Raw genomic sequence first — 15,157 nt, 5'->3', positions numbered from 1 at the left:
TTTAACATCTGCATTTCCCTAACAGCCCAAAGATACTTTCTTCTCTGACTTGTGCTCCCGATCATCCAACACAGCTTCCTAAGAGATTTGGTCTTGAACCTACCACTAAAATTGCTTCTGACATGCCGAAGACAATAACGGTGGTAGGCGTTTGGTTCCCTCCAATCCAGAAGGTTCTCCATCGCATTAATTATCCCTGCATGACGGTCTGATAGAACACAAATTCTACTGTTACAGTCTTTGGTGACATATTCTCTCAAATTTTGGAAAAACCAACACCAACTATGAACCGTCTCTTCGTCAACTAGCGCGTACGCCACTGGCATTATGTAGTTGTTGGCGTTTTTGGTTACCGCAACCAACAGCTTACCACGGTACCCTCCTTTCAAGTGTGTGCCGTCCACAGAGATGACAGGTTGGCAAAGATGAAACGCGCGAATAGAAGGACCAAATGCCCAAAAAACATATTTGAATGTTGGATTTCCTGGAGCCGAGTGCGGGTGATGAAACCATGAAACAACCGTTCCAGGGTTTCGAGACTGAAGCCGTAACACGTACTTTGGCAGCTCCTGAAAGTTGCTTTCCCAGGTTCCATATATCCTCTCAATTGCTTTTCTTCGTCCACGCCACGCCTTCGTATACGTAACATCGACAGACATCGCTTGCTTTATATGCGTCCTGATGTGTTTCACCTTCAACGCAATGTCTGTACGAATTTGCGGTAGGATGTGTGCAGCGATATCCTTAGATCTAAGGCACCTGTTGTTGTTGCGTACCACCGTGGAATAACAAGTGTGGGCAGGCGCCCAGTTTGTAATTTGCCAAAGGTGTTGGTGTTTCTGTTTTGATGCCGTTGCACGCCATTCACACAAAGGGGCATGAGGGAAAGGGTTTTTAAATTTTTTGTTTCTCGTGTAGCATTTAACTTTGTATAAAGTTGGTTTGCTATCCATCACAAATATTTCCCTTCCACGGCGAATGTTCCATTCTCGGATAGCAAGGTCCACCTCCTGTTTTGACTTGAAATACATGCCGAGACGTATATGTTTTACTTTTGGATTCCATACGTCCATCACATTATCTTCATAATCCGGACACATGTAATCCCTAAGTTCCTCGTCGTCGTCTGGGTCGTCATGTGTCGCTGGAATGATAGGCCGCGGCTGAGCCAGGGTCAACTCAGTGTGTTGGTTGACTGCAGCCTCGTCGTCAGAAGTACCATCGTCGGATGGTGGTGCCTCTTCACTTTCAGAACTTTCTTCGGTGCTGCAACTTTCAGAATCATCAAAACCGTCATTATTGTTGTCACCCACCAGAAACTGGGAGGACGGTCCTACTATGTTATCAACAGAAGGCATCAAGTGGTGTTCTTGAGTTGTTTGCCCGTATCCCTCGTCATCTTCATCAGAATCTTGGGTGTCAACAACATTACGTTGTGTAATGTCATGCAGAAGGTTTGTGAAACTGAAGTGTTGGACAGGATTGACTGCCTCCCACTGAACATAGATCTCGGCAATGAAGTTGGTTTCCGATACTTGGGCTAAATAGTTCATTGTTTCAATTCCATCATCGTTGAATATTTTTGTTGTCTGAGATATGCCCTCAAACGTGTACCCTAGTAACAATGAAAGGCGCACCGATTCTTTCTGAAGTTGAACATGATTACAGATTGAATCCACCAATTCGTCATACGACGATTTATGTCGCATAAGGAAAGAGGTTGTTAGCATGGATTGGTCAAACTGAACAGACCCGTTAACAAAGGAAAACACACCGCCCCAATATAGTCTTACGAGGTACGGCCGAAAAGAATCCATGAACTAACAAAGTGAAATGTTAAGATATGATAAGGATGAGTGGGTTGTGTAAGCGGGATTTGGTTTGTTAGGAAATGTTAAGAACTCAGTGGGTTGTGTAGTGGGTGGAGAAGCTAATACAACCAGTATTTATAGTGTTGGAGTAACAAGATAGTTGGTGGAGCCCACCATCTTGGTGGATGAATAGACAAATAATAATATTTTTTAAAAATTCTAATAAGTAAAAATGGTGGCAGTTCTCTTATAACGATTTTTAATACATTGAAGTTAGTGGGATTTTATTATTCATTTGTAGTCTTGGTTCTAATTTTTTTTTTTCAACCATCAATGAAATTAAGGTTACAACAAAGCATGATACAAACCCAAATATAAAAAGGTTTACAACATTACGATCCATCAAACACTCAAATTACATAAATGTATTACTATTTTTAATTACATACAATGTTCACTTCGTACTATTTTAACAAATCATTTCTATATGCAACACTGCTTGTCGGGCTTCCAATTAGAAGTAAAATACAGCGAATCCCGTCCCATTTCTTCTTATATCGAGCTTCCTGATGCAACTTTTTATGTGAAGGAAATGAGAGGTCGCTGGAGGATCTTCGTGGGGCTGATTCCCCCACCAAAACTGGAAGAATAATTTACGGGAGGAGGTGGTAGATGACACAGACATCAACTTCGTACAATGTTCACTTCGTACTATTTTAATAAATAATTTCTAATTGCAAGACTTTTTGTCGGGCTTCCAATTAGAACATAAATACAGTGAATTTAAACCCGACCCATTTATTCATATATCGAGCTTCCTGATGCAACTTTTTCTGCGACAGGAAATAAGAGGTATAAGGTTAAGGATGCTGAAAATTCTGCAACCTCGGTGATGTTCGGCGAACCACATTACAAATTTTTTTTAAGTTCATACCGAAAATGCGGCTGACGCCACCACCAGAAGTTGCAGAGTAATTTACGGGAGGAGGTGGTAGATGATAAACGCCTCAGCGTCTGCTAGATCTTTCATAAGACTCAATAGCAGACCTTGACGCAACCACAGCAGCATATTTTATTATCCTCGTACACGTTACGGGAGGAGATGGTAGATGAGAATAATCTTTCTCATGCACACAACATCTTCCCACCAGGTATACGAAAATTAAAACTGAGAAAAACATCATGACGAATGATCCAAGAGAATCATCATACATTGACCGAATTTTCCAATCAGAAGACATTTTTTAATAAAGAACATCATACAGACACAATTTAAATTTCAAAAGTAAATTTTTTAAACAAACACAGTATGAATTTGGTGTGCATCTGTTATGTGTGGTTGGGTTATAAATTCCGATTTTCAGAACACATTTAATATCATTCTGCGAGCATCATAAACTTTGACAACCTTTAATAAGCTTGTGACACAAAACAGAGACCTTTAACAAGGTTTGTACATGGATCCGCGACCTTATACATGCTTGGAACTTCAATCTGCGACCTTCAACAAGGTTGGGAGTTGAAATAGAGACCTTCAGCAAGGTTGGGACATGAAATAGCGACCTTTAATAAGCTTGGTATATGAATTCGCGACCTTGTACAAGATTGTGACATCAATTCGCGACCTTCACAAGGTCGCTGTTTCAGAATCAAACCTTTTCAGAGAATGTCAGCTTTTGCAGGAAATCATGTTCTTTGGCAGAAAATGGAGAGAAGGTCGCGAATTCATTCCACAACTTACCTATATCTGAAAACATTTTTCAAATGCACCTAATTGCACTCTTTATTTTTGTAGACCACCTACTTCTGCAAAAAATTCTGTAACTAGTATGGTAAGTACACGGCTTCATTTGTGTTCTAAAATTTAGTAAATATTTAATTTAATTATTATATAATGTCCATTACCGATTCAGACTTAATTAACCAAGTATCATGATACAACCCCCAACCTTTAAGAATTTAAGTTCAGCAGGGCTAACTATAGGCTATCATATTCAAACTTTTGTAAAAAAACCCAACAAAGGTGTGTTTTATTCGTTTCTTCATATTAATAATTAGTGACCCCCAAGTCCAATTGTTTAAAGAATAGTTTAGAAAGCAAAGACCAAGAAGCTGAACAAAACCAAACACTAACTTGTACACCACCATTTACTATATCACCTAATATGACTGTAAGAGCAATTATCCATAAGTTACTTGAATCCACGATTTATAAATATCAAAAATAGTTAATTCTCTTGTCTTTTAAAATCAAACATGGACTAATACATTTGTAATTCTTAAAATTATGATGTCCAAAGAAACAGAGGTTGTCAAAATTATTATACTATGTTCTAAACTTTAGTTGCCGGAATCAACTTAACAAACCAGAATTTAAACATTCAAAAATTAGAATCGAACAAAGGGTCGACTGGTTACCTTAGTCACCAAACGGAGCTAATCGGAGACAAAAGACTAGAGCTCCAGATGATCAAACGAACCGAATCAAGCAACAACAATTGATGCGGCCTGAACGATGTGGCGACGGTCACGACGGAGTAGCGCGGACGGAGCTAGACGGACGATGGAGTGCGACAGGTATGGCGGTTTCAAATCCGCAACGTCTAGTTCGCGAGGGATGTATGCGGCGGCGGTTGTGCGGAGGTAACGATAGCTGGTAAAGTGTCGCGTGTTGTGGTGGCGACTGACTCTTGGCGGACAAAGGTTTACGGAGGATTGCGACGGTGGTGCAACGACCGAGTTATGATCGGTATGAAGATCAAATTTAGAAGTGACTATGAAAGGTTTATAAGGAACGGCGATCCTAGAATCGTATCCCAAAATGTTCGGCAGTTTGGTTTGAAAGATAATATATAGTAACTTAACATTATGAAAAAAAAAAAAAAGAATGGCCAAAGAGATAAGGAACAATTTTGCCGCAAAAGACGTCGGAACAAGGATTTGAAAATTGTTTTATGTATAATCTATCTATCTTATTCTAATAAATAAAGATCTTGGGTTGCCACCTGGCACCCTTGACGATCCACAAATTTGGAGGGAAAATTTTATAGAATTTTCACTTTTTTTTATTTAATAATCTAATTATCATCTAAACATTGATTAAATGAGTTCCTAAAAGTAAGGTAAGTTGTGCCATTGTTACGGAAAATGAATATATGGATATTTAATGTTTTTTATTAAATCTAATAATAATTCCGTAAAAAAATAACATATAAGTAAACAATATAATAAAATCAAAGACACAGTTAACAAATATAAAATAATATATTTTTTATAACTAAATTAATACAAAAATAATTACAAAAAGATAAATAATATTTTTTTCTTTGTAAATAATAAAGAAAAGCATGTGCTAAAACTTTTCATTTTCCAGTTTCCTTTTTATTTTTTCACCGTTTCAAACTCATTTTTAGTTTTTACCCTTCTTCCTACCCTTCTCTATGGTTCTGTGCAAATCTTGCTGTTTCTCATTTTCAGATCTGATTGTTGCATGTTTGAGTTGTTTACAAAATTCACATCGAATCTAGGTTGAATGAGGATCAAAGGTTTGATCGTGGACTCTTGATTGAACAATAGATAGATGGAGTTTTTGATTTTAGGGGAAAAATGAAAGAAAAAACGAACTCACCGGTTGAGCCGCACAAATCGGCGAACCGACGAACCGCCCACAATTACGAATCTGCCGGTTTTTTGTGTTTCTCTTTCGTATGCTTTTTAATCGGAGAGTTAGGGTAAACAATCCCTTTTCAATATTTCTGATTCGTTAATTAAATCTCCCGCGCGCTCAATGACGTCGGATTAACTGTTCCTATTTTTCATCGCTTTGGTTTATAGATAGAGATTGGATTTCAATTTCGAATCCCCGTTATTTTTGCTTTCAATCCCAGTAATGGAGCTATATATATGTGATCTGTGTTATTATCTTATCATCTACTGCATACGACTTCTCTCAATTGTGAGTATCGGTTTACATTTCAAGTTAGTGTTTTTTATTTTATTGTATCAGCCAGTTTTCATTTTTTTATTTGTGCTGTGGTAAGTTTCTGATTTTCTGTCACTGATGTTGGTGAGGTAACTGATTTTAAGAAATTGGTAAGTTTCAGCTTTCATTTTTTATGTTGGTGAGGTAACTGATGTTGTTTTTCATTGATGTTGTTTTTAGGTTTAATGTTACTACTGTGCTTGATATGTTGTTTATGGGTTGTTTTTCATTGATATGGTTTTTAATTTATATATCTATGAAAACAGAGATGAAACGAAATCATTAAAATCGTGACAACGATTTCAATCATATAATTTCTTATTTTGAGTAATTGTCATTGGTATTTTTAAGCAAAAATATTATGCCATTGATATGTTATCACTGTTAGTTAGTTCAAAGAATATTAAATCATGTATGGCTTAGTAACTGCATAATGTAATAAAATAATAATGCTAGCGGTGCTGTTTAAATCATCAATTTTGGTGTAGATGCTCATAATTTAACTTTAACCATATTGGCGTCTGGGCTTTATAATGAAAGCCTGTCTCTCTTTAACTCCTACATATGGTTAGCAATAGAGTAAAGAAGCCAAAGATACAATAGAAACATACATGAAAATCATCTGTCCCTCACTAGCAACTAATAAAGCATAAAATTTAAAGTTATATAGTTATGGCTTCGCAAATTGATTATTCTTTTTATTATTATGTTTCGTCTGTTTATCATATTATGATGAGTTGTAATTATGATATGAGACTATATTGGGCCAATAATAATTCTAAACATCTTCATTAATTCACTTTTTTTTAACATCCATAGTTCAATGGCTTTGAATAAAGTTACTCTCATCAGTAACCTTGATGTGTTACTCGAAAGCTATAAACTCAAGAAGTCTTTCAAGATTTGTAAGTTATAGGTGTTACCTTTACTATTTTATCTTATTGATTTTTTAATAGAAGTTTTTATATATGCCAATTTTTTGTTGTATCTAATTTCATAATTTTGTTTTACATTCCCAAAATTTAATATTTTTAGTTTATCTTTGTTATTGGTACGATCCTTTTGAATTTATGTTTGTTATTGCTATGACTATTCAACTTGCGTTACAATTTTCCTAATTTTATTATTTTTGTTGTTCAACCCGTGTAATACACGGGTTACTAACCTAGTTAATAGTATATAATTTTCTTTTTCTTTCCTTTACGTAACATAACACATGCATATGTAAACCATAAAGATTTTTTTCTTTTTTTTTATTGTTATTTCTATTATTAATTGATTTTATATATAAGTATGTATATCACACAATGCATTATCTTTTTTGACTGAAGTGACACGTTTTAAAAATGTTGAGGACGAAATTGGCGTAATTTTTTCTTTTTTTTGTACTGAAGTGGCATTTTCCACCAAATCACATGGACGAAAATGACACTTAACTCTTTATTTATTCACCAAATTGACCCATGAGTTTAACAAAATAGTCTTAACTTTTTTTTTTCATATCTATTAAAGCATAATTTGGTTTAACTTGATTTTAGTTGAGAAATTATTTCAGCCAACCAAAAGCTTTTACATGTGCAACAAATTTTTACTTATTAAGAATTTATATTATTATAGGTAAATACGGTGTTTCTTGATTATACACATTTTTTTGTCATTGTAATTCAACTACCAAACTGCCCTGTGCGCTGTCACGTCGTTTCGAATAAAATTTACATCAAAACGTAGGCTAACTGAAAACACATAAAACTCGATTACAATATCTTTAGAAAGTTAAGGGAGTTTAAGTGTCAATGTTGAAAGTTAAGTTTTTTAAAAGTATAAAAATACAAAAAACAAAAAAAAAAGCAAAAGGATAAAAAAAATCACTGTTCACGCTAGGGATGAACAAATGGTACCGGGTGCTGATACCGAAATTCCCGAACCGGATTGATTTTTGGAACCCATTCGGTATGGACATTCAGTGTGTTTTTGGTACGGGTATTTATTTACCGGTTTTTTCCTTCAAATAGCGTATCATACTAGTACCCATTTTTCGGGATTTTCGATACGGGTTGGTACCGAGCTCATCCCTACTTCACGCCAAGTTGGTAATTGTAGACATCAATGTTGGTTCAGTTCTGTTTGTGCATGAAGGAAAACAATATAAATCATACCTGTCACAGCAGATAGTGCAGAGGAGAATCCTGTAAGGGAGTTCGACATGCCTGTCATCTTGATCTGGTTCCTCCTTAGGGTGCTGACTGATGATGGGAACTTAGAAAACCGAAAAGGGTATCGGTTAGAAGAGGAGGCCGAAAACCTTATTGATGTTATGACTTATTGGGTGTGAATTGTGAAACTGAGTAACCCTTAAACCTCCACATAACTCTCCTTATATAAGCACCCAGGAGGAAACCTAATTAGTTACTAAGGGTAATATGGTCCATCAACAATTACCAACTAATTAAATAATAGGTTCTAATATATTTTGATCTCTATAATGTAAATGATTAAGATGGCTATAGATTAAATATTATACATAACATATTTAATCTTACATTCTCCCACTTAGCCGAGTAATCATTTACTATGAGTATTAGCTAAGCCTGATCAGGAGTTAACACTCATTTTAGCCTTAAACAAGTACTATAGCAGAAAAATACAGCCGTTGAATCATTATGCGACTCAGGACCCCCATTAATCATACTATAGCCTTAATTTAAAACCTAGCCGTTATGATCAAAATACGCGTAAGCCCTTTGTTTGATTTGTAACTTTTATTTGTCTATATGCCATTATACCGGTTGAACATAGTCTAACAGACATACAAAATCAAACTTGAGGAAATTTCATTAATCATAAAACATAAGCTAGTACAATATGCTCAAATAAGGTCTTTACATAATCCCATATTCCGAACATGTTCTTCATAAACCTTAGGAGGGAGACCTTTAGTCATCGGATCCGCAAGCATATCCTTAGTACTAATATACTCGATACAAAGATTATTTTCCTCAACACGTTCACGTACAAATAGATATTTCGTATCGAGATATAAACCAGCTCCAGTCGAACTGTTACTGTTCGAGAAACTAACGGCAGCTGAATTATCACAGTAAAGCTTCAATGGTCTAGAAATGGAATTAACGATTTTGAGTCCAGTGACCAGGTTTCTAATCAACATTCCATGACAGGTTGCGTTATAAACAGCAATGTACTCTGCCATCATTGTGGAAGTTGTGGTCAACTGTTGTTTATGACTCTTCCAAGAGATAGGGCCGCCTGCTAACATAAAGATATAGCCCGAAGTGGATTTCTTGTCATCTTTGCATTTGGCAAAGTCAGAATCAGAATAGCCCACCACTTCTAGATGATCACTTCTTCTATAAGTCAGCTTATAGTCTTTCGTCCCTTGCAGATATCGAAGTACCTTCTTAGCTGCTTTCCAGTGATCTAGGCCAGGATTAGTCTGATAACGGCCTAGCATTCCAGCAATATAAGCGATATCTGGACGAGTACAGACTTGAGCATACATCAAGCTCCCGACTACTGATGCATAAGGTATCTGGCTCATTTGCTCCTTCTCAACCTCTGTTGTCGGACACTGAAACGAACCGAAAACATCTCCCTTAACTACTGGAGCGACGGAGGGTTTGCACTGTTGCATGTTATACCGTGTAAGGACACGATCTATGTAGGCCCTTTGGGACAATCCTAAGATCCCTTTGTTTCTATCTCGGTGAATTTCGATGCCAATGACGTAAGATGCATCTCCGAGATCCTTCATGTCGAAGTTATGCGAGAGTAACCGCTTCGACTCATGCAACATGTCTAAACTATTACTTGCCAATAGAATGTCGTCAACGTAAAGGACAAGTATAGTAAAGTTGCTCCCACTCATCTTGAGGTAGGTGCATTGATCCACTTGATTCTTCATAAAACCTTGCTTCTTCATGACTTCATCAAACTTGAGGTACCATTGACGTGATGCTTGTTTTAACCCGTAAATGGATTTCTTCAGCTTACAGACTAGATGCTCCTGACCTTCAGGCTCAAAGCCTTCAGGTTGCTTCATGTAAACATCTTCGTCCAAATCTCCGTTAAGGAAAGCGGTTTTAACGTCCATCTGATGCAGCTCTAAATCGAAATGAGCTACTAGGGCCATGACGATCCTTAATGAATCTTTACGAGAGACAGGTGAAAATGTCTCTTGATAATCAATTCCCTCTTTCTGAGTGTAGCCCTTTGCAACCAATCTCGCTTTGTAGCGTTCAACGTTTCCATTCGGATCCAGTTTTGTTTTGAACACCCATTTGCATCCTACGGGTTTGACTCCGTTGGGTAATTCTACCAAATCCCAAACGTCATTTTTCTTCATGGAATCAAGCTCATCAATCATTGCTTTATTCCATTCATGAGACTGATCACTGCTAATGGCTTCATTGTAAGAGATAGGATCATTGAGCTTTCCGGGATCCATTTCAGTCAGGTAGGTAACATAATCATCCCAATTAGGAGGCCTTCTTTGCCTGGATGACCTCCTGAGTAGATTATCGGGTTCAGCGTTGTCTTGGTTTTGAGCGTTTGATGTGCCTTCGTCATGAGGTATAATGGGTTCTGAGTGTAGAGGTGAATTTGGAGTTGGTGCAGTAGCTTCAGGTGTAATAATTGCATTGGGTACAAGAGGAGTAATCGGAGTAATGGTAAGCGACGAGTCTCTCCCCCCCCCGCGTCTTGTACTTCTTGCAATTCTTCGTAAGGGTTGGTACTGCTCCCACTGACCTTGAAATCCTCCAGGAACGCGGCACGCTTGGTTTCAACAATACGGGTGACATGGGAAGGACAATAGAAACGATAACCCTTAGAGTTCTCAGGATACCCGATAAAGAAACAGGTAACTGTCTTAGGGTCAAGTTTCCTTAGGAAAGGATTGTAAAGTTTTGCTTCAGCAATGCAGCCCCATACTTTCATATATTTAAGACTCGGTTTCCTTCCTGTCCAAAGTTCATAAGGAGTTTTAGGGACAGACTTAGAAGGAACTCTATTGAGTATATGAACAGCTGCTTTTAACGCTTCAGTCCAGAGGAATAATGGTAAGTTAGTGTTGGCTAACATACTGCGCACCATGTTCATAAGGGTACGGTTTCTTCTTTCAGCGACACCGTTCTGCTGAGGTGTACCAGGCATGGTGTATTGGTTCACAATCCCCTGGCCCTTACAAAACTCATAAAATGGACCAGGAGCTTGACCCACATCAGTATGTCTTCCATAATACTCACCGCCTCTATCTGATCTCACAACTTTAATCTGACGATCTAATTGCTTTTCAACTTCAGCCTTATAATCTTTAAAAGTTGTTAGAGATTCAGATTTCTCCTTAATAAGATACAAGTACATGTAACGATAATAATCATCAATAAAAGTGATAAATGAAGTATGTCCTGTTATGCCAGCGATTTGGTAGGGGCCACTAATGTCAGTGTGAATGAGTTCTAATAAATTAGAACTCCTAGTGGCACCTTTCTTATTCGCTAATGTCATTTTACCTTTAAGACATTTGACACATGTTCCAAAGTCAGAGAAATCGAGAGGAGGTAAGACTTCATCCTTCACAAGACGATTTAATCGTTCTTTTGAAATGTGGCCTAAACGCTGATGCCACAACATGGATGAAGTCTCTAAGTCTCGTTTCTCTTCCATCTTTGTGAGTGATTCATTAATGTTATATGACAACAAAGATTTGGAAAAGCCATCATCTAGTTCTAATCTATAGATGTAACGCTTCGTATTTTCGTATTTTTATAATTTTAGAAAATCGGATCGAAGAACCGACTAGAAACGATAACGACGCCATTTTTACGTCTCTCGATTTTTAAAACAAAAATTTACGACAACTTTCAGAATTTATCGGGCCACTTTAAACACAAGAATTGGACGTGTTGGCCTTGGACCCAGGCCCAAAGCCAACTAACCTAACCTAGTATATACAAGTAGTGTTAAGTGAAAAAAAAAGAAAAAAAAAAGAAAACCCTAATCCCATTTTGGTAAACATCAGCCGCTACCACACCTTTTTCCCTTTCAAACTCCTTGCTATCTTCAACATTGTGAAACTCTAGTTTCATAAAGAGACACACCACGACAACACCTCATCACTTCCTCTAGCTACATCTTGATCACCACTCCTCCCTCTGTCTCAAATATTCTCACAAGTTTGCACCTTCGTCGGAGTACGAAGATGTCGACGGAGTTCCCTTAACACACCACAAGAACCTCGTGTCGCCACTGCAATCCATCGTCGGAGACTCGGGACTCACCGGAGCACAAGCCGGAACAAGTAAGACCTACCGGAAAACTCGAAGACGTCACCGGAGCTCGACGACAACATCACGACGAGTATTGATACTCCACAGTTGCGGTATACCCTTTCTTTATTTTCGTTAAATCCTCCGTCGAAAAATTTATACTTTTCTACGTTAATGGCGAAGTGTTTGGAAATCATTTATAATTTGTTGTCGTTGGGTTATTTGGTTGGAGAAGAAGGCTTGGATTTACTAAATTAATGAACCTTTTTTTTATTATTTTCTTTTCGATTTCATAGTTACAACAGAAAGTAACTCATATATATTTTAATAATATACATTGTAAAGAAAAATGGATGGACAGATAAGGAATTTTAAGGTGGCAGTTGGAGTCACAATGTATATACACACAGAAAGGGGGTACCCATTTGGTTAAATGAAAAGAGTATTATAATATTTCTTCCAAATCAATCAAGTTTCACCTAGTGTATGTAATAATTCAAGATTTCAAGTAACTGAAAATGGTTAACTGTTTGGGATTTCTGTCGAGTTCATATTTTCCAATAAGGAGGATGACAACATGTTAATAAAACAAGATCCTTGTTATGAAATGGTAAATCAAACAATTCACAAAGATAAATTTCAAAACTAGTGGGTGTTGGGTTAATGTTTTGTTCCTGAATTAGTGTAAGTTACCTTTTGGGAATAAAATCATTCATCGTGAATTTGTGGGTTATGAATGAATGGAAGGAATATAGGGCTAGAAAAGTTAATGTTTATTTCAATTTTTTATACATAATAGAAAAGTTAATGTTTATTTCAATTTTTTTTTACATAATAGAAAAAAAAATACTTATTTTTATTTTCTTTAATTCTAAAGAAAAGAAATGTCTAAATATACACCCAGATGCAAAATGCATGATTACATATGGGTGAACTTTTGTTTTTCTTTTTATTTAATATTTAATTTTTTTATATATGAATTTACATATAGCTCTATAACCATGAAAGAACCGTAGAATATAATGTATAATCTTATAAAAGTTAAAATGTGGTATTGGATTCTCTTTTGTCACCTAATTTAGTTAACATTTTTAATTTTCAATAAGCGGGATTTTATGTGTTAAATGACGTACGTTCGAGTCCCGCTATGGCCGGTTTTGGTCCGAATATTGGGCATTTTTTTTACTGTTTTAACTCTTTTTAAAGTATTGTTGTTCTTTACTTTTAAATTCTTTTCTCTTGTTTTAATTAATACTTCTAAATTCATTTTAACTTAAATAACTATCAAGTTATTTTTAACTCTTTTTATAACATTAAATGTTAATATGAGATAAAGTCTAATATCTAAATAATTTATTTATTTAACTTATAAATAACTAAGACGTTCACGTAATTCATATCTAGGTTAACCGCTCTTGTTCGTTCTTTTGGAATTTCCCAATCTTACTCGTGTGTTACTTACAAGAAATCGCATACGCAACCAAAGTGAGCATACTTGACCCTTTTACGCTTTAATATATTTTTGGGTGTAACATGTATCAATTAACAAAATTCACAATACACACAATCAAACGTATTCAACCACTCAATCCATCATACATGTTATTTGTTATGCTTAGGCTATTTATGTATGCTAGTTTCAACTTGTATATCCATGTTATTTGTTATGCTTAGGTTGTTTATGTATGCTAGTTTCAACTTGTATATCCATGCTATTTGTTATGCTTAGGTTGTTTATGTATGCTAGTTACAACTTGAATATAAGTTGACATGTTGGATTTGAGACAAACTTTTATACTCATATCTTTTTTTCAAACTTGTATGCTCGCCAGTACTTTTGTATTGATCTATGTTTTTAATACATGTTGCAGGATTTTGATGATGCAAGGAATCTAGTAGGATTGCCTAGAAACACATTTAAACTTTAATACTTGTTGTACTGTATTTTATTTTCAAACATGTTGTATTTTGTTTCCAAGCCTTGTATTAAACCGTTATTAATGAAATGAAATTTTAGTTCTTTTACACTTGTCGTTATTCAACTTTGTTATATTCTAGTTCAATCGATTCAAAAAAAGTAATTATTAAATCCTCGACACAAATAGCGTTATGAAGTCTCTTGCAATCTATTTCGTCTCATCCCGATGTTTCCGCCATCGGTTGGGGTGTGACAATAGAGACCTCCATCCAGAACACCAGTACCATAAAGAACAGAATCATAATGGATAGAGAGTTGGCGATGACCATGGGAAACAATAAAACCGTCCATGTCTAACTTTGGTCCTGATACAAGGTTCCGAGTTACCTCAGGAACATATAAGGTATCATAAAGTTTAATACATAAACCAGTTTTCATAACTAATTGTAATGTTCCAATGGCCTTCACTTCTAATTCTCTATCGTCCCCAACCTTAAGCGTTCTTTGGTTTCTTTTCAGCTTCCGGATTGAAAGGAATCCCTGAGTAGAATTGGTAACATGAACCATAGAACCAGAATCAAACCACCAAGAATTAGCAGGAACACTTAAATTATAGGACTCAAGTATCATAAAATAATCGTTACCTTTCTTAGCCAGCCACTCCTTAAAGTCAGGGCATTCCTTCTGCATGTGTCCTGTCTTTTTACAGAACTTGCAGCGGATACTGCCTAAGGAGTTCTTAGAGCTGGAAGGTGCACTTGCATTAGGGTTAGACTTATGGACTTTAGAAGCATCCTTCCTCTGATAATTGTGCTTCCTTTTCTTAGGATTGGAGGTAGTGAAATTGGCAACATCAGTAGTGCGATCCATCCTCATGCGCTCCTCCTCCTGTACGCACATAACGACCAGCTCACTCATCGTCCATTTTTCCTTCTGAGTGTTGTAGTTGATCTTGAATGCTTCAAAGGATGAAGGAAGCGAAGTAATGATGAAATGAACAAGGAAACCATCACTGATTTCCATTTCCAGCCCCTTCAGCTTATTGGCCATGTCATTCATCATCATGATGTGCTCGCGAATGCCGCTCCTCCCATCATACTTAGTTGTCACCAGCTTGAGAATAAGAGTACTAGCGTGCGCCTTAGACGTCCCTTTGAACTGC

At 36.5% G+C, this 15,157-nt stretch overlaps 1 long non-coding RNA gene across 1 annotated transcript; it reads left to right on the top strand.

Moving 5' to 3' along the window:
- Positions 1-11,805: 11,805 nt before the first annotated feature.
- LOC110889679 lies at positions 11,806-14,104 on the top strand. The gene is made up of 3 exons (XR_002563842.2): positions 11,806-12,190; positions 13,482-13,562; positions 13,949-14,104. It is a non-coding gene; the product is annotated as an uncharacterized LOC110889679 (long non-coding RNA).
- Positions 14,105-15,157: the final 1,053 nt, after the last annotated feature.

This window comes from Helianthus annuus, chromosome 11, assembly GCF_002127325.2.
Source record: "Helianthus annuus cultivar XRQ/B chromosome 11, HanXRQr2.0-SUNRISE, whole genome shotgun sequence".
Lineage (NCBI taxonomy): Eukaryota > Viridiplantae > Streptophyta > Magnoliopsida > Asterales > Asteraceae > Helianthus > Helianthus annuus.
The sequence above is the reverse complement of the archived record's forward strand: the minus strand, read 5'-3'. Positions and strand labels throughout refer to the sequence as shown.